General features: G+C 41.4%; 3 non-coding genes across 3 annotated transcripts; all 3 read right to left on the minus strand.

The window, feature by feature from the left end:
• Positions 1-9: 9 nt before the first annotated feature.
• trnai-aau (transfer RNA isoleucine (anticodon AAU)) lies at positions 10-83 on the minus strand. Its single transcript has one exon. It is a non-coding gene; the product is annotated as a tRNA-Ile (tRNA).
• A 515-nt stretch (positions 84-598) lies between these two features.
• trnav-gac (transfer RNA valine (anticodon GAC)) lies at positions 599-669 on the minus strand. Its single transcript has one exon. It is a non-coding gene; the product is annotated as a tRNA-Val (tRNA).
• Positions 670-882: 213 nt separating this feature from the next.
• trnas-aga (transfer RNA serine (anticodon AGA)) lies at positions 883-964 on the minus strand. Its single transcript has one exon. It is a non-coding gene; the product is annotated as a tRNA-Ser (tRNA).
• Positions 965-19,415: the final 18,451 nt, after the last annotated feature.

A 19,415-nucleotide genomic window follows, 5' to 3' on the forward strand; every position in this document is an offset into this window, starting at 1 on the left:
AAAAGGAGCTAGCCAGTACGGGGTTCGAACCCGTGACCTTGGCGTTATTAGCACCACGCTCGAACCAACTGAGCTAACCGGCCTCACAGCAGTGCTCCTCTCTGTGCTGCAAAAAATCGAACTCAGGGAATTTCTTTTGTCCTCCTTTGAATAGAAAGCCGTGTAATTCAGTGTACGGGCTTTCTCGTGCAGTTTCATGGTTCTTGTAACCCAAATCCTACACTGGCCTGAAGTGCCCCCCCATTTCACAGCATTTTTCAGCTGATTTAAAATGTACCTAAAGGAGAAGCATTATTGAAGACCATCAATTACCAAGAGCTTTTGTCAAAGGTTTTGGTGGTCATTTTGAATGACCACAGAGCGCTGTGACCTCGGTTTTACATCTCATCCAAAAGACAGCGCCCTTTTACAACACAGCATCTCCGTCACTATACTGGGGCATTGGGACCCGCACAGACCTCAGGGCGAGCGCCCCACCGCCGGCACCATTAACACCGCTTCCAGCTGGAAGCTTTGTTTTCCCCTGTAGCTCACCCTCATCCGGGTACTGACCTGGCTCACACCTGCTTAGCTTCAGTGGGTTTTTTGCAAAAGCCACTGCATTGGCCGGGAATCGAACCCGAGCCTCCCGCGTGTCAGGCGAGAATTCTACCACTGAACCACCGATGCTCAGTGCCTGGGCCTTCAAAAAAGACGCTTTTTTGGTGCTCTGTGCAAAACGCGTCGACATCTGCTTCCAGCTGCAAAATGCCATTCGCGGACGCTGAAGAACTTATTTCCAAGGCAGCGGGTACAAGCGATTGGGCGTTTTAAAACCACCAGGAACAGCAAGGAGGCGCGCTTCTTTGCTTGCGCCGGAACACACCGACTGGAGGCGGATAACGTAGTCGGCAGGATTCGAACCTGCGCGGGGAGACCCCAAGGGATTTCTAGTCCATCGCCTTAACCACTCGGCCACGACTACAACAAGCCCCACTTCCGCTGCGTTCTTGCTACAATCTTACCTGGATCGCGAGGCGCCGGCGGAAGCCTACAGATGCAGCCATTCAAAATGGGTGAGGTATTTCGCGGCATACCGCGACACGCCCACCGGGGTATCACGCGGTTCACGTGTGTCACGTGACTAACTATCCGGCGTCGCCTTGTAAAACCGCCAGGGGGAGCTTAACCTCTCATGTACAGCATTTGAGCCTTTAATTTTGAACTGTGTATTACAGCATGTTAATCATCAGTCATTAAAATGTTGGTATATTTTATGAAAGCAAGATTGCTCAGTTGGACAAAAGTACACAACCTAACTTTATCAGAAATATTTATGCATCAAAGCCTTTACTGAAGATATTACTAATTGTATTAATAATGGATGACTTTGGACAAGCTGTATACTCAAAGTATAATTTCTTTAGCACATTTGTACAAGCACTTGGAATCTGTCCAAGCCATACTTTGTCAGGCATTTCGTTTTACTTCAACGGGCATAAAAACTTCCTTGCTTTTAACAGGGCGTTTCATAATTTCTAACTACGAAAATGATTTAAAATGCGACACCTATCATGAAAAGAAAAAAATACACACCAGTATTCCATTTCTCCCTAAACATTGTAAGCTTCGAAGTCTTTAACTAACGTGATACCGGAGTCAACAAGCATACTTTTAGAATTTGATTTAAAGGGAATATAATATGGAATCGCGTATCTCAAGAATTTAATAACGGTATGATTATATCCGTGTACTGCGGGAGGGCTGTTTCGCCTGCCTGCTTATGCGAGCTGTCTTGTAGCCTACTGGTCTAGTTGCGTGACTACCACCTGGCAGGTTGTGTGTTCGAATCCAGCTGGTGCTGGACCTTTCAGTTTTATTTATTTATTTTTTAATCGCGTAACATAAACATATTACCGTATGCAAACTGTACTGTATACAATATGTATATGTATATTTAATGTCTTAACTGTGCCCGTTTAAGTATTGAATATTCATATCTAATTTTACCACTGAAGGGAAATCTTAACATAAACATACAGTATATGGCTGGTCTCGGTACTTTAAAGAAAAAAATACACACCAGTATTCCATTTCTCCCTAAACATTGTAAGCTTCGAATGAAACCACTAAATAAAGACATAAATATAGAAATCTTAAGATTTGTTTTATTTAATGTTGGTAGCAGGATGAACTGTCAGAGTGTATATTTTGTCACAAAGTTGCTACAAGATGTTAACAGTGAAAAAGGTATTTAGAAATGAGTTATTTCAAGATGAAAAAGAAAACATACACGAAACATGGTTTCATTACGACCAGAATCGGTCTTGAGATATTTTTAACTTGATTTACAGTATTTGAGAGGTATGTCTTAACACCGATACTACAGTGCTTAAGTACTGCTCACGTATATGTTTCTAGGTTTATATTATGCATTTCATACGGTCAAATTACTTTTGAGCAACTAATAAGAAGCGCGAAACGGTATGCGTTTTAGTTTCGTTTTGTGCTGGAACCCGTGGATTGATTAGAGATATCAAGTACATACAAGTCATTTTTTAAATGTTGTAGTTCGTCTTGAAAAAATGTTACGAGTACATCATCTATCAACAATTACACAGGTTCTGTTTCCATATTGCGGATTTTGGTTAGGTACAGTATTATCAAATCCAGTGGCGCTGTGTGTTACTTTACTGATTCCCAATCTGTGATTGAAACCTGTAAAACCGGTTTAATTCGTCACAGCCAGCACTCTTCAGGTGTGAGGGTCTTCTGCTCAGAATGAAACGCTAAAATGTTTGTGTATATTCTAATGGTAGTGGGGGCAGGGTGTGTGGGAACAGGTTTGTTCTTCACACCTGAAACATTTTCTCTGAAAGGATTTTCTTAGCAGTTTAACCGATCTTGTTACAGCATGTTACAGTTTACTATTATTAACCATAATAATTTTAAGTGCTTAATGTAAAATCTTGTAAAAATATATTTTCATTGTTCAAATATACATTAAGTCTGACTATCATATAATAAGTTAAATACAAAACTAAAGAAAAAATAGGGTTAAATATAATTCAAAATATTTTGCTAACAATGTTAACTGTTTATGAATAATAAAATGTATTAACTAAGGAGTAGGATGGCACAGTTGTTAGCATGTTTTTTGTTTTGTTTCTTTTTCATAAATACAACAGTAGTACCTGATGTCTCAGCGCCTTTCAAAATTAAATTATGCATGCAAACCTGTGAACTAGAAAGATAACTAAGATATCCATCCATTTATAATGGTGGCAAAGTGGTTAGCATTGCTATCTTGGAGCACTGGGGTCCTAGATTCAATTCCTGCCATCCTGTGTGTGTGGGGTTTGCATGTTCTCTCTGGGTTACATGGTTTTTCTCCGTATGTGTGATATGACTCCCTCTCGCACTCCAAAACATACTGGTAAGTTAATTGGTTTATGGGAAAACTGGCCCTGGTGTGTGTGTGTTTGTGTCTGTCTGTCCTGTGATGGACTGGCGCTATGTCCAGGGTGTATTCTGCCTTGTGTCCGTTGCTTACTGGGATAGGCTCCAAATCCTCAGTACTGGATAAAGAGATTAGAAATAGATGGACTATACACAGTGTTAGAAACCCACTATGAAATGGCAGCATCTCACTGAGAATAAAATATTTTATAGTGCTGGCCTTTCCACCTCTCTTGCACATCAGTATCCATACCTAGTTATTTAAACAAATTACCTCTAATTATAAACATCTTAATATGCTGGCTCTGTGGATCCGCATCAGCTATGTTTGCCCATTCCTTCAATTCATGTGCATCCAACACAAAGTTCAATACTAGTAACTGCACAAAATCTAAAATACAATCCTCATTTCAGTATCTATGTAAACATATAGTCTGTTAACTTCATCATCTTCATCAAAAGTATGCCTAACCCCATTAGGAAGTGTTCTTGTTATCAGTGTATTCCTTAGCTTTCCCAAAATTATCTTCTTCTTACCAACATCTCTAGTCTTTTATCCTGCAATAACTCAGCCAACACTTAAATCCCCAAAAGCTGCTTGTGTTAATTTCTTTAAATCACAAATATCATGTGTAAATACTGGCCATTTAATACTCTGCATTGTGGGATAATAGTTTATTTTAAAGGGAACTAGAGAAACTAAGAACTAGAGAAATTAAGAAAGGCTTTTTTTTCCTAGAATTAATAAATGCACATCCTGTTCACTGGGGAAATTAAATCCACACTGAGCAATCTTCAATATGTTCAGAATATGACAGCGAGAATCCTATCAGGGATGCATTACACCTGTTTTCAAGTCCTTGCACTGGTTACCTATCAGGTTTCGAGTCAACTTCAAATTCCTCATCCTCATTCTGTACCTACAGTATATGGCTTATTATCTGTCTACTCCCCCACCTTTGTCTGTCTGACTCTGGTCTTCTAGCTGTCCTCAAGAACATCTACATTCTGTGGGTGACAGGGTCTTCTCCAGCTGCACCCCAGAGCTCTCAATTTGTATTCCCAGTGATATCAGTCACGTACCCTGAGTGCATTTAAATCTAACCTCAGAACCTTTCTTTTCAGAAGACTTAGTGTCTGTATCTGCTTCATTTTCTAATTTTGGTCGCACCTCTAACTGCTTGTCTTTCTTATATGTATTTACTTTGTAATCTGTGGTCCTTTTATCTGTTTTTACATCTACCATATTGCTTTGAGATGCCACCTTTAATGGTAATATATAAAATAAAGTTTTTTATTATTGTTATAGGGAAACATGATCAGATTTTCCCTGGTTCAGAAAAAAAGATCTAAAGTATACTAGTTTGTCACTCTTCTCATTCCCTTTGCTAAATGACTTTTCATACTAATCTGATCAATCTAACTGCCAGTTTTCTGTGCTTTCTCTATCCTGCTAGATTTGCAATTATTCTGAAAATTTTCATCTTGAAATAACTCATTTCTAAATACCCTTTTCACTGTTAACATCTTGCAGCAACCCTGCGACAAAATATACACTTAGCTCAACCTGACAGTTCATCCTGCTACCAACATTAAATAAAACAAATCTTAAGATTTCTATATTTATGTCTTTATTTAGTGGTTTCATTAGTGACAAAGGCTAAACTTTCTTGGAAAAATGTCTTTTATGTGTTGCGGAAAAAACTGACTTGCTTTAACAAAATATGTTTACAAGTCCTTTCACCTGGCAGTTTACCTAAATGCCCAACTATCTGAGAAGCCCTCCATGAAACCATAGTTGCTATTAATTCATTTAGGGCTCACTGACAGAATTGCTGTTTTTTATGCATGCTAATTTCTGATTCCTCACTCTGTTTCATGTTTATAGATAAGACTATTGATCGCGAAGGGAAATTGATGTACATGTGTACATGTTCTTTTGTAACATAGACCTTTTTGTGATTTTTTTGTATATCTAAGCAAGTGTTCCTGCATCCCTCTTCTGCACTATAGGCATGGCTTTTATTCTGTTTGCTCCATTTCTAAAACGTTTTGCTCATGTGCATTTTTGTATTTTTTTACACCTCTAGCACTTTAACGTCCTGAATTTTCATTTGCCTTAATTTGTAGAATGAATTTGAGTTTTAGCCTTAAAAATCTTAAGTTTTCACTATCTTTTGTTTCTTGTCCTACAACTGTTATTATTGATCACCATGACTTCATTCAGCCTTTCCTGAACGTCTATGACAGGCAGAGAGAGTGCTGTTTCTGGTGCGATCTTTTGCAGCTGACATTTCACTGTTTTAAACGAACAAGAAATTAGATTGCTCATAAATCACTTATTCTATATAAATACAGCGTAATTGCCCTCCGAAAATCCTCTTTTTCTTGTTCGTTTTAGAGACCTTGATCGAAACTGATTTTAGATGTCAGAAAGGATTTATTTTCTCTGTATTTCCTACATTGCTTTGTCGAGATTTTAACTTCATTTTTAGGCTCAGATTTCAACTATAAATCATACACTAATTAATAGCAGTAAATACTGATGTTTTGCTCCCTCTTACCACAAAAATATATATGTTTTGTAGCTGGGATGAACTTTATTTCGTACGCGTAGCTACTGCGATTTGGACACGAAGCGGTTAAAGATGGCGGCAAATCAGGCACCCAGAGGGGGGGGGGGGGGCGTCTTCTCGCCTCCATAACTAAAATACCAAATAGGAGTGGCTTAAGCGACATACACAGTCGTGTAACTGACAGTTTGAGGTAGCCTATCGTGTAAATTTCGCTTTGTTGCTGATAGGTTAAGCTTTCGAAACTCTGCCCCAAAGTCATGTGACTGATTTTTCGCCCTGTTTCGTTGGTTAAACGCAATGATCACAAGCACCACCATGGTAACTGGGATGTGTAGTTTTTAATTCAGTTTGAATTATAACTGTACGTACTGTCTTCATATTTGGCCAGGGCTTTAAAGAGAAGGCGCGCCAAAAAATTTCGGTGCCGTCGTCTCCGCTTTAAAGGTACCCCCGTGCTGGAAGAATTTGACCTCGGAACGTTTGCCCAGCGTACTTAAACTTAATATGGTCAGTAACGGTAAACAGTAACATGGTAAGAAGGAGCACGTACAAACGTTTTCGAAATAACCACATGTAAGACTCTGATCCTAAAAATGTTTAGGGAGAAAGTGGAATACTGGTGTGTATTTTTTCTTTAAACTACCAATACCAGCCATATACAGTCTGTAACGTAGGGATTTCTATATGTCTTTATTTAGTGTTTACATTAGCGACAAAGGCTAAACTTTTAGCTTCAGTAACGTGTACATATCTCCCCTTTTTATAAAACGACTTGGTTGAAAACTGTTCCAGAGCCACTGTTGTTTCATCAGTGAAAAGTACATCATGAAATGCCTCTCCCTGTTCAATCCACTGGAAAAAGAAAAGGAGCATAAAGCTTCTGATGGTCATAAACGATATTCATTTAGGAGCAGCATCAGAGGTATGTTTTTAACTGCACTGCATTGGAGAGAATACCATAGTATTTTTTTTACTCCCTGGCGGAAACTGGCTTCCAGAAGAATCAGTATGGCTCAGAGATTAAATAAAACTTCACAGACATTAACGAAGAGCATAACGCGTGTACTGTATACACTGCAAGTACAACCCAACTCTCTGCAGGAGTGCTGGCTGTGACGAATTGAACCGGTTTCACGGGTATTTTCAAAGTAGGAGGTGAGATTTCCAGCGAAAGACACCCCCCTCAAAAACCCAGTAAATACAGTACTTACTAGTTAAAGGCTAGGCTCCCGACTACGGCGAAAGGAACCCTTCTTTCATTAGAAGACAATGAACATATTTTAGCCCTGAATGAATTAATAGCAAACATAGTTTACATAAAAGACATTTTTCCAAGAAAGTTTAGCCTTTGTCACTAATGAAACCACTAAATAAAGACATATATAGAAAAATCTTAAGATTTTTAAAATACATGACTTTGCTAAAATTTATTTGAAAATAAAAACAATTACAACCGCCAGGGGAGAGAGAGAACAGGGGAGGGATGTTGGTTTTGCATAAGGGGCGGGGCTATGGAAAGTAGGTATGTTTGGGAATGTGTAGTTACATGTTCTGGCTGTTTGTGAATTATCGTTGTTGAGTATGGAGTGTTGAGGTATTGATTTTGTGTAATGCTTTATGTTGAAAATTGAGGTGGATTTTGTTTATGATAAACAGGATAAACTGGGATGGGAGGAAGGTTTGGTTTTGCATAAGGGGCGGGATTATGATAATTGGAGGACTTGCGAGTGTAAAATGGTTTGATTATTTGATTTTGTATTGTGGTTGTTATCTATGTTTTTGGTTGGTATTATGTTTATATGGTTGTTTTTGTTGGTTGGTTGTTATTATGGTTATTAATAATACGATCTATAGTTGAAATCTGAGCCTAAATAAAAAGAAAAAGCAAGTGATTAGGTTTATGAGCAATCTAATTACTTATTCGTTTAAAAAGCTATATAAAATAAAGTTTATTATTAATTTGCTGGACAGAGCGGTGAACATTATTATGCATAAGACAAAGATAACGATCCTGATCAGTTTAGAAATCTGTGTACGCTGTAAGGTTTTTATTTCTTAAACTTTTAAAATACACGTTTAGAATTGAAAGAAATCCTCTTCCTGGTATAGCAAACCAGCACGTCTTTTTTCTCCAATCAGAGGGGTGTCAGATGGTGTCAGCCAATCACCATTCTGCGTTGGGTAGCAACGGGTGACTGTTCTCAGGCGGAAGATGTAAACAGCTTAATGTTCGTGTTAAATATTTTTTTTTAATTAAAATTCATTCTATACAGCAATCGCATATTTGGGTACCGTTTCATAAAACTTTCATGCTTAAAATGTTTAGGGAGAAATGGAAGACTGGTGTGTATTTTTTCTTTAAACTACCAAGACCAGCCATACACAGTACAGTTTACATACATACAGTAATGTTTTAAATTAATATCGTTTATGACCTTCAGATGCGTTATGCTCCTCTTCTTTTTATGCTCAGCTACTAAAATTTCCCTTTAGTGGTAAAATCCATATAAATATTCAAAACTAAGCGGATTAAAATGTGCACAGTAAAGACATTAAATGATTCAATCTTTGCACTACCAACCAATGCACCACGAGTGCCCCTGTCGGTCATTTTGGCCAGCCAATCACTTGCCCTGCGGTATGCTCCGGTGCCCCGCGGTGGCTTGTGGGTAGGTTACCGTACCGCGGGTTTTTACCGCGCATTTTGAATGGCTGCATCTGTATTTCAAAGTCGTTCTCCGTTTCAAAAAAACATTTCCAAAATACAAGCCTTGCAGACAGACACGCCTCAGAGGACTTAAGGGTGGCTTCATGTCGGAATGATAATGTCTCCCCGTCCGGACATGAAAATGCCACTTTGTTACACACAAAAAAAGAATCAACAACAGAGAAATGCCCACAAGCATTTGAAAAGCCGCACCACGTCGCACTTGAAATAGCTCTTACATTAGTGGAAGACGCAGGAATCGCCTTTTTATTTACGCTCTTACCAACGCGATGGAAAGCAAAACAAAGCAAAGCAGAGCAAAACAAAACGAACAAACGAAAACCCTCACGTCCCGCACTTGCGTATAACGCCGTTACGTGCCCAAGCGGTATTGTAAGTCATCCTAGCACTGCACGCCGGGGTGTACGGTATATGGGAACGAGCACACGCCACGAATCGTCTCGAATCACTCCCTACAGCTGTAAGGCGCCTTGAAGCGTGCACCGCCAACATTCTTCTTTGCGCATCTGTGAAAGGTAAACTCTTGAGCAAACTCTAAACCAGCTCTAAGGAAACTAATCCGATTAGACGTTACTTTGACTCATCCTTTAAGGGACCTTTGTTAATTGGAGAAATCAATGATTTCGAATGAATTCTGTATGCGTTAAAAGACAGCTATACACAGAAAACATGCAGGACACTGCTCATGATGTTTCCCGAGCCGAAACACAGAGCGTTTTTCCAAGCCATCTGACAAAGCCCGCCCACTGAAAACTGCACCAGATCGTGTAAAGACGTTCAACTTTGTAACTACTGCACGCACAGGAAGCAGAATAAATTCCTCTTTTCAAACTGTCAAAGGTTTGCTTTGCGAACGCTGCAGGACATCGCACAATCTCTTTTGAACGGGGACAAACGATTTCTTATGAGGCGCACTAAGTACAGACGTTTAAAAAGCTCCACTCATGCCGACCATGCAGCATGAAGAAGCGCAACCTAACGTTTGCATTCCTAGCACTGTTGCAACCTAGCACTGTTGCATTCCGCCTATCAGTAGCTAAGAGAATATAATTTAAGGCTCTTGTTAATGCTGTTTCAGAAACCAGACTGAAATTTCTCAAGTATATTATTTGAATCCAGATACGATTGACGTTGGGCAACAACTATTCTCTCAAAACTTTTAGATTGAAATGGGACCTTTGAGACAGGCCTGTAGTTGTTAAGAACTTGTGGATCCAAATTTGACTTCTTAAGGAGCGGTCTAACAACCGCTACCTTAAATTGATCAGGTACAACGCCTGACGTAAGCGATGCATTCATCATACTAATTATAGGTCCTGCCAGTCCTTCGAGGGAATCTTTGACTAGCTGAGTGGGGATGGGATCTAGCGAACAGGTGGTTGACTTTGTCTTACGTCTGTGTCCATGAGTCCACCATAAGAAGAAATCTGAACAGGAGTGGTGATCATGCGAGGTCACCATGGAGGAAACCACTGCTCTCCCCCCCAAAAAAACCACCACTGCCCCTCTCAAGTTTGCTAAAGACCACATGGATGTTCCACAGCAACTCCTGGAACAATGTTCTGTGGACAGACGTGACAAAAGTTGAACTTGTTGGTAAATGTGCACAGCTTATGTTTGGAGATAACAAAACACTGCATACCAACTCCAAAACCTCATCCCACCTGGGAAGCATAGCGGAGGCTGTACGGCTTGAAATCATCGAGGGACCGATGAATTCCAAGATGTATCAGGAAATTCTACAGCAGAATGTCAGGGTGTCTGCCTGTGATCTAAAACTCGAAAGACGCTGGGTCATGCAGCATGACAAAAACAAAGGAGTACATCAACAACAGAGTGGCTGAAACAGAAGAAATTCCGTATTTTGGGATGGCCAAGTAAGAGTCCTGACCCCAATCCCATTGAAGTGCTGTGGCGTGATCTGAAGCAGGCCGTTCAGCGCAAGACATCCCAAAAATATACATGAACTGAAACAGTTTTTCATAGAGGAATAGGCCAAAATACCTCCTAACCGCTGCTCAGGTCTGACCAGCCGCTACAGAAAGTGGGGGTTGAGGTTTTTGTCATAAAGGAGGTTCCACTAGCTCCTTAATATAAGGGTTCACGTACTTTTTCCATCAATGACCTTGATTGTTTAAACCATTTGGTCAATAAAGAAACAGCAATGTCAAATGTTGGGCGTGTGTTGTTTGTTAAATCAGACTCTCTTTATTAATTATTATGACTTAGATAAAGATAAGATCACATGTTAGGAGCCATTCATGCAGAAATCCACATCATTCCGAAGGGCTGTTTACAAAAGTTTTTCTCCCAACTGTATGTGAGAGAAAAGCAGAGACGCTCACTGAGTAAGGTCGGGTTGTAGCTTTGCAAATCACAAGGACATTTCTACGCTCAAAATGGGACAGGAGCACCCCAAATGGGACTCAAACCCACAATCCCTGTTTTAGGAGGCCAGTGTCTTAGCCATTAGGCCACTGGGGCACACTGGGTAGGGTCAATCACGCTGATGAGAGCCAGTTTTTTTTTCCTTTGCTTTTTCAAAGGGATCCCCAAAATTAGGGAAGTTAGGCAGCAGAAGGTTTACTGTGACCTGAGAAGGACCGGCATCCAATCACGGTGGTACACACACACACGCTCTCACTCATCTGAGCTACACGGCTACCAAGATGATCTCAGGTGCGCCGAGCTGGTACGGAACATATTGAACTGATCGACGACGAATTGTCTCTCAGACAGGCTTTTCACCTCTGAGCTCCCTGACTGACAGTGATCAGCTAGGTAGTGAAACAGTCAGCTGCTTCTAAGCCTTAAACAGCTGCATCTCGGCGCTTCCACGGAGAGATGATTTGAAAGCCGAACATCGCCCATTGGGAACACCTTTCTATCACTAGTTTAAGAGACTCTTAAGGTCTTGCAGAGGTGCCTGTCTAATAGCATGTGCTTTGCAAGCTATAGGTGTTTAGGCTGAGGCAGAATGCCTGTTAACAAAATGTTTTTCTAAAGGGGCCTCGCACTCTTTTCCAAGCAATGGTCACCATCCCCACCGAGTGTCACAATGTAGTCATGTCCTAGGACATCACCTGTTAGTCTCCATTTGTCTGCCACCAACACTTTAGGTTACAGAGTCACAACCGCACCCCGGAGACCAGAGGAGCCATTGGCGTTCTGGCGGCGCAGATTGGGCTGAAGATGGGACGCTTGAATCTCGCTGTTGGAGGCCGTCTGAAACTGACCCAAGCCTTTCCCTTGAATTAAATGTAAATAAGAAATGAACCCCAGAAGCACATGGAATCAATCACGTGTTTCCTTTGAGCCGTTTCAGAGACTGCTCCAGAGTTTACCTTGCACAGATGCGCAAAGATTAATGATGGGGGTGCACGCTTCCAGGCGTCTTACAACTGTAGGGACTGTTTAGAGACAATTCGTAGATTGTTCTCATTTCCCTCTATTCCCCGTGTTGCAGTGGTAGGATGACGTAAATTCCTGCTTCGACACGTAACGGCATTATAATCAAGTGCAGGAGCTGAGGGCTTTAGTTTTGTTTCGTTTTCCATGGCGTTCGTAAGCGCGCAAATCAAAGGCAATTCCTGCGTCTAACACGAATGTAAATGCTTTTGAAAGTGCAGTGTGGTGCAGCTTGTAAAATCCTTTTCCACATTTGTGGTTTGTTGATGTTTTTTCTGTCTGCCAAAGTTGCATTTTGACATCCGGACTGGGGGACTTTATCATTTGAACGTGAAGCCAGCCTTAAACCCTCTGAGGCGTGTCTGTCTGCCGGCACGAATCTTGTGAAAGGTATTTTTTTTAACGGAGAGCAACTTTAAAAAGGTTTCCGCAGCCAAATCGCAGTCCGTGTTTGATTATAGGAGGAATGCGGCGGCGGCGAGCTCGCATTTGTCGTGCTCGAGTGGTTAAGGCGATGGGCTCGAAATGCATTGGGGAGTCCCCGCGCAGGTTCGAAACCTGCCGACTCCGGCGTCTGCCGCACGTCGCCTTGTGCCTGCGCGGCAGAGGCGAAGTACCGCTTTTCCTTTCCTGGTACTATAACAACGCGAAATCGCTTGGACCCGCTGCCATGGAAATCAATTCTTCAGATAACCACACATTTTGCGTTCGCACCTCTGGTGCTCTACTTATGCCTTTGAAAACCTAATGAATAAAGCTGAAAGAACCGACACGATATGTAGGTGCTGGTAAAGCACGCAGTAAAAAACTGTTAACAGCAAGGGTTTCAGTGGGTTAACTGAGGAGAAGGCGTGATCGCTAATTGTTGACTTTTTATTTGGTGTTAGAAACACTCTTACTGTGCATGACGTGCAACAAATGTAGCCACAGAAATTGCATCACGCTTTCATGTATGCTATTGCAGACACCAACGTTGCCTAGATAGAAAACCGAAATAGCCGTGGGTTTGCTTGCTGGTCTGAAGGATCTCTCTTCGAATCTCTATCATTTGTCATTGGAAGTAAAAGGCGCTGCAATCTCATACGTTCAGAATCAAACCCGCAGCTGTTGTTCGACTTTATTTCTTGACTAATTACAACTGAGTGTCGCATGAGCAGTTACGTAAACTTGTCTGGTATATTTGAACACAAATGCCGTTCTTCAATTAAAACTAACAGTACATTGTCAGGGACATTCAGTTCTATACAAACAAGAGACAGACAAGAGAATATTTCTACCTTTCATGTGGACTACGTGTTGACTTACTGATCGGAATAATTGAAAAGTTCGGGTTCATAGCCGATGCAGTGCGTGCTAATTAGAACAACAGCAACGCTGAGCTCTCAGCACCGTACTGAGCCCAGGTGTTTTTCTAAAGCTGTCAGGTGCAGTTCATTTACATGAAGGAAATCTCTTACTGGGTACGATTACAATACAGTAAGTAGCACAGGCTACTTAGGGAGTAGCCTGATGCGTTTAAAAACGACCCGAGCCAGGCAGAAGTCGAACTTACAATCTCCTGATCCATAGTCAAACGTGTTATCCATTGCACCACTGACCCTGGTGCAACACTGCAGGACTGCAACCCGGTGAGCTCAGCACTGCAACTAGTAAAATACCCCCGGTCCATTCTTTTCCAAAAGTGAGAAACACCTGTTTTCTACATTTTGTCTGTTTTAAAACCATATCTCTTTAAACCAAACCAAGAGTTTGTCTTTTGCTCTGATATTCTGATTCATTTCGATTTCAAAGAAAAAAAAACTACCTTCCAAAGCATCATAAAATTGTCCCTTCTTCCAGACTCTACTTCTCTCTTGTAGTAGTACAGCAGACCTTTCCAGGTGAGCAGATCACAGAGTCCGAAATGAGCTTCCTCCATCAAGCAAAGTACCTGAACATGACTCTGTCATCATAAAAGCGCCCCTGTAATAAAGAAATTCAATCTGAAATCAAGAGGGCAGTTGCCTACTGAACAAGAAGTCATCAATTTTAACCTAGCAACACATTAAAGGCTGCATCTATACAAGTACGATTCTAGAAATGCTCACCAGATTACGTTTTAAGAAGGAACTGCGCTTCAGGTTCTGCCGAGATCTTAACTCGGATGGCAGGATTCAGAGTCCGGAGTGCGGACTGATTGCGCACGGAGGGTCCATATACTGTGGATCCCTCAGTGATCTTCCGCGTGTTCAAACAGCCAGCGTGTGACTCCCCTGTCCCCGTGACCTCATTGTTCTGCTCTCTCCTCTGTGCAGCCGAGCCCGATTCACGGTAAAGTGAAAAAAAATATGCCCTCAACGTGAGATTTACTCTGGAGCGAGGATAGATGTTACCTTTTTATCATTGAACAGGATGTATGTGATGTGGCGACTAGGTTCAATTTTGTATCCTCTTTAAAAGATTAAGGACTGGGGTGAGCGTGATTTACCACCCTTTCAGCTAAGAACCCGACGTGCGCACCGTTTAAGCTGCATAGACTCGGTCGTTTAACTCTTCTCCATTAGCAGGGTTAAGGTTAAAGAAAAAAAACATTGCTGACTTCTTTTTTTTTTGCCAGCTGCTAGCGCTGATTAGCAAGGTTTGTATTTCATGTTTTGCAAGTTGCATCCATTTTAAGAAAAACAAGTTGTGTTAAAGACAGGAAATGAATACTTGCATTTAATTAAGTCTAGCCGTAGGCAGTTATCCACTGGGATTCAGACCCAGGGCTTCCTGCTTACTAGACAGGCTCTTTAACCAACTAAGCCACAGCACCCCGGGAGTGCTGTCCTTTTGCAGCCACTTGGACACACCACTCAGACACATCTGCATTCGGTGTGTGCTCCGCCTGCTCGCTGAGCAAGTTGCCACCTTTACATACAATAGCAACATCGACACCAAGAGAAAGGATGACAAATGGCTTTTATCTGGAACTTTTCATGTCCAAGGAGCTCAATGTGCTTTCTGTGTACAACAGGGCCACTGAACTCCACGCTGGCCACTGAACCACAGCAGTGGCTTGCTGGCTTGACATCTCCCAAGGAAAATGTTGAAATCGCATGTGAGACAGGAAAATGACCCCTGAGTACGAGGGAAAAAAAAGAAAAAGATCATCTGGAGCACGCCAACCCAGTTGGGACAGCCCAGTTTTGTTGATGAGGTGGCCGAGTGGTTAAGGCAATGGATTGCTAATCCATTGTGCTTTGTACGCATGGGTTCAAATCCCAGCCTCGTCTGTTTCCATTCTGTTTTTGATCCCTATTGCTCAATGCACAGTGAAAGCATTGCATACATGTGTCTGACAATGAGAAATGGGCCCCTGAGACAGTCATTTGCCTGTTTCACAAATGATCGTATTTTACTAGAGATTCTGTTTGGGATTCAGATGTGCATTCGGACAGCAATCCCTTTCAAGAAATGATACGTTCTGGATGAGGTCAAAGGTGCATCATTTGGACACTTTGTGGGCTTGAAATACAAAGAAAATCATGTTCTATGGTACAAGATAAATACAAAACTTAAGCTTTTATTATAATTAGATTTGTTTATAAAGCATAAGCAATCATTTATTACATTAATATATGTAAAAATAACATTTTAGCATCATACGTTTAGTATATTTAGTCCCTAATGCTGAAAGAAATGATCATAGAACATGACTTCTAACCTTACCTGCGGTGTTTTTGATCCCTATTGCTCAATGCACAGTGAAAGCATTGCATACATGTGTCTGACAATGAGAAATGGGCCCCTGAGACAGTCATTTGCCTGTTTCACAAATGATCGTATTTTACTAGAGATTCTGTTTGGGATTCAGATGTGCATTCGGACAGCAATCCCTTTCAAGAAATGATACGTTCTGGATGAGGTCAAAGGTGCTGGAACACTGTATTTAGGATGTGTTTGCAGTTATTCTGTGTTTCTAGCTTCAACCCAGTGATATATATATATATGCTCACTGATTTTTTGGTACATGCCCAGGGCAATAATCATTATGAGGATTTATTTCCATATGTGCTAGAGGTAGTGTTGTGAAATTCTTCAACACACTGGATCGCAGGTTTAAACCTGCACTCTTACTCCTTAAATACCAACAAATGCAGATATGTAGCAATCATATTGTAGCTGACACTCATTTGCCTGTTTCACAAATGATCATATTTTACTAGAGATTCTGTTTGGGATACGGATGTGCATTCTGACAACAATCTCTTTCAAAAAATGATTTTACCTTATCGCAGCTTTGCCCCTCTTGCCTCTTTGGAAAATATCTCCATCTTGTGGTCGTTGTTGGTAATGTCTAGACAATATCTCCATCTTGTGGTCGTTGTTGGTAATGTCTAGACAATATCTCCATCATGTGGTCGTTGTTGGTAATGTCTTCTTAAGCCCTTTTTTTATTTCAATTCTTTATTAGTTGATTCTAGAATCTCTACAATAGAGCTGAAAATATCAGTTTTGTAGCAGACAATATGACATTAGTTATAGTCCAATTAAGACTTTATTACCCTGTTTGTAACATAACAAATTAAAATTGATTAAAACTAAGTTTGGAACACCAGGGAACATAAAAAATGATTTTTAGGAAAACCATGACGTTCTCTGTGTCCGATGCCTGCAAGGGGAGAAAGCTAGAATCCTTTGCTTTTTCAAAATTTGAAAATAAACATCATATAACAACAGCTTTCATTCCTAGGAGTGAAAAATAACCATTTTTGAAGACATATTAGTTTCTAAAACACTACAATAAAGTTAAAAACATCTGTTTTATATTACTTTTAGTATTTTTAGTGAAATTAGTCATTTATTGCACTATTTTTAATATAATCTCTAATTAAAAGTGAATAGAATTAAGTTTGGAGCAACAAGGAACACAAAAAAAAAAGATTTTAAGGAAAAAAATGATGTCTTCTGTGCCAGGTGCCTGAAAGGGGAGAAAGCTAGAATCCTACCCAGGCTCCTGGAGCTCTGTCCTGGCTAAAGGAGGGTGAATCCATCCCATTCAAAGCTCCATGAAAAAATGATTTTATTAAATTTGAAAAAAAAAACATTATAGAACAACATCTCTTGGTCCACAGAGTGCAAAAATCCAACTTTGAAGAAAATCCATTGACTGATCCCCGAATCCTGAAGTTTCTTCGCATGATATCGGGCTTGCAACCACTTTCTGGAAAATGATGAAAAATGCCAAAAATGAAAAAAAAGTTATCAATTCTAGAGCCTAAGAGGAAAATAAGACAAATGTATATCTCCAAATAATTTTATGTGCTTCAGAAGAGCCCAGGAAAGTTTTTTGCATACATGAAACCACGCCCGTTTGCACGTAAGCAGACATGGTTGCACACACGACTGCATGAAAGCACGCGTGCATGTGAAATCATCCTGTTAAGCATTTGAAAAGCCGCACCACGGCGCACTTGAAATAGCTCTTACATTAGTGGTCGACACAGGAATCGCCTTTTTATTTACGCTCTTACCAACGCGATGGAAACTAAAACAAAGCAAAGCAGAGCAAAACAAAACGAACAAACGCAAAACCCTCACGTCCCGCACTTGCATATAACGCCGTTACGTGCCCAAGCGGTATTGTACGTCATCCTAGCACTGCACCCCGGGGCCTACGGTATATGGGAATGAGTACACGCCACAAGTCGTGCTTTTGTCGTGGTCGAGTGGTTAAGGCGATGGGCTCGAAATGCGTTGGGGCTTCCCCGCGCAGGTTCGAAACCTGTCGACTCCGGCGTCTCCCGCACGTCGCCTTGTGCCTGCACGGCAGAGGCGAAGTGCCGCTTCTCCTTTCCTGGTACTATAACAACGCGAAATCGCTTGGACCCGCTGCCATGGAAAGCAAGTCTTCAGATAACCACACGCCACGAATCGTCTGAAATCACTCCCTACAGCTGTAAGGCGCCTTGAAGCATGCACCCCCAACATTCTTCTTTGCGCATCTGTGAAAGGTAAACTCTTGAGCAAACTCTGAACCAGCTCTAAGGAAACTAATCCGATTAGACGTTACTTTGACTCATCCTTTAACAGTTTTCAGTCTCTGTCTTTAAACACCTTGGTCAGTCACATTCAAGCCACAAGTACTCTTCTCAGATGTTGCACAAACAAATCCTAATGTCTTGAAAGCATTGCAGCATGTTTGTGTCCCACTTCCCGTGGCTGCAGGACGACTGACACGAACGGACAAACTCAATCTGTGGCGTTTAGCGTGACATAGTCTTGCAGGCATCGTGCTGTCTTACTGCAATACTATACCACTTGAGGACACAGTCCATCTGGCCATGAAACTCATTTGAACGTCTAGCTACAGCAACTAACAATAACATGATTTATTCAGGATGTGTGGAATCAGCACGTCCCGGAGACAGCTTCTGAAATCGTGAGCATTCTCTGGTGGTGTCCTGGAGGGATCCCCCGGGCATGTGTTGGTGGTATAGTGGTGAGCATAGCTACCTTCCAAGCAATTGACCCGGGTTCGATTCCCGGCCAACGCAGTGGCAAGTGTATTCAAATGCTGTCACAAGCCTTGGATTGTGACTAGCAAAGCAAAGCCTTTTGAAAGAGCTAAAGCACTGCAAAACGGAATTGAAGGAGAATCTTACAGGGGATTCTGAGCGGTGTCTAAATAAATAAATTCACAGCGTCCGCGGATGGCATTTTGCAGCTGGAAGTAGATGTCGACGCTTTTTGCACACAGCACCAAAAAAGCGTCTTTTTTGAAGGTACAGGCATTGAGCATTGGTGGTTCATTGTTAGAACTCTCGCCTGCCACGCAGGAGGCTTGGTTTCGATTCTTGGCCAATGCAGTGGCTTTTGCAGCGAACGGCTCCATCACTTGCATCCCAACTTTTGCAACTCGCAACTGAAAACCCACTGAAGCTAAGCAGGTGTGAGCCAGGTCAGTACCTGGATGAGGGTGAGCTACAGGGAAAAACAAAGCTTCCAGCTGGAAGTGGTGTTAATGGGGCCAGCGGGGAGGCGCTCACCCTGAGGTCTGTGCGGGTCCCAATCTCCCAATATAGTGACGGAGAAGCTGTGTTGTAAAAGGGCGCTGTCTTTTGGATGAGATGTAAAACCGAGGTCATAGTGCTCTGTGGTCATTAAAAATGACCACCAAAACCTTTGACAAAGGCTCTTGGTAATTGATGGTCTTCAATAATGTTTCTCCTTCAGGTACATTTAAAATCAGCTGAATAATGCTGTGAAACCATGAAACTGCATGAGAAAGCCCGTACACTGAA

The sequence above is a fragment of the Lepisosteus oculatus genome, unplaced genomic scaffold (genome assembly GCF_040954835.1).
Source record: "Lepisosteus oculatus isolate fLepOcu1 unplaced genomic scaffold, fLepOcu1.hap2 HAP2_SCAFFOLD_106, whole genome shotgun sequence".
NCBI lineage: Eukaryota > Metazoa > Chordata > Actinopteri > Semionotiformes > Lepisosteidae > Lepisosteus > Lepisosteus oculatus.